Source organism: Otolemur garnettii, unplaced genomic scaffold (assembly GCF_000181295.1).
Source record: "Otolemur garnettii isolate 467f Iridium unplaced genomic scaffold, OtoGar3 scaffold00078, whole genome shotgun sequence".
NCBI lineage: Eukaryota > Metazoa > Chordata > Mammalia > Primates > Galagidae > Otolemur > Otolemur garnettii.
In genome coordinates, this window is record NW_003852473.1 from 1,788,592 (window position 1) to 1,789,599 (window position 1,008).

A 1,008-nucleotide genomic window follows, 5' to 3' on the forward strand; every position below is an offset into this window, starting at 1 on the left:
CGCCCCCGCCCCCGTCTCCTTTCTCTGTCGCCCCTGTTTTTTTTCCTTTTGTTTCCAGAATAAACTTTATTGGTCTCTTTTTCCGCTCACATCGCGTAAACAAACAACGAACTCTTCCCCACCCCCTCGACTCCCCCCTCCTCTGGCAGATGAGGGTAAGGACTGAGGAGGGGCCGAGCCTCTAATGCCCCGGAAGCAGATGGGCGAAGAAGAGGAAGTGAAACTGAGAAGAGGAGGCGGGGGAAGTGGGCAGATCGGGCAACAGTGTGTGCTACTGCGCCTGCGCCTTGCTGTTTCGCCCGAAGTTCGGGTGCTGTTGGGGATGCTTTTCTGACCTGTGTTTGTTTACTGCTCTAGCTCCTGCAGTAGTGAGGGGGTTGTGTCATCCTACGACAGCGTACGCGTCGTGTATTGTTGCTACAAGCAACAAACGGGCTAGGGTAGAGATATGGAAAGGAATATTGGGAACAAGTGAGTTCATTCACTTTTATGAGAGGAAACGAGATTAGTTTGGGGGCAAGAGAAGGGGCGCGGTGGTTAACCGCTGTCAGTGGCTAACCAGAGTGGTTATGGATTCTAGAAATAAGGCCTTTTACAAAGCTTTGCTGCGTGTCCTCTGCTTAGAGTGGTTTAAGTTGTAGCCCGTCTCCAAGGCGGAATGCACTGCCACAGTCCTCCGCAATCCTGAAACACTTCGCGAACACCTTTTGCTATGCTCCCATTTTTGTTTTTGTTTTTCTAATTTGAATCTGCTTGTAGGATTCAACTCTATTCAAAAGACGTGCTTTATTCGTGTAAAGCCAACCAAGACTTCAGAGATTTCATGTTGGCGATAGACTAGGTTCAAGGTAGTGCCTTGCTGCTGTGAACTTTAGAAGTCTCTTTTTGCTTGAAACTGTTGACTTCGGAGCTCGCGCCTGATAAGGATCTGGTACTCCGCGGTTTCCTCCCCCTAGTGGTCTTTCATTGTATTGAAAACGCGTAGGAGCTGTGATTAGAAATCTGAGT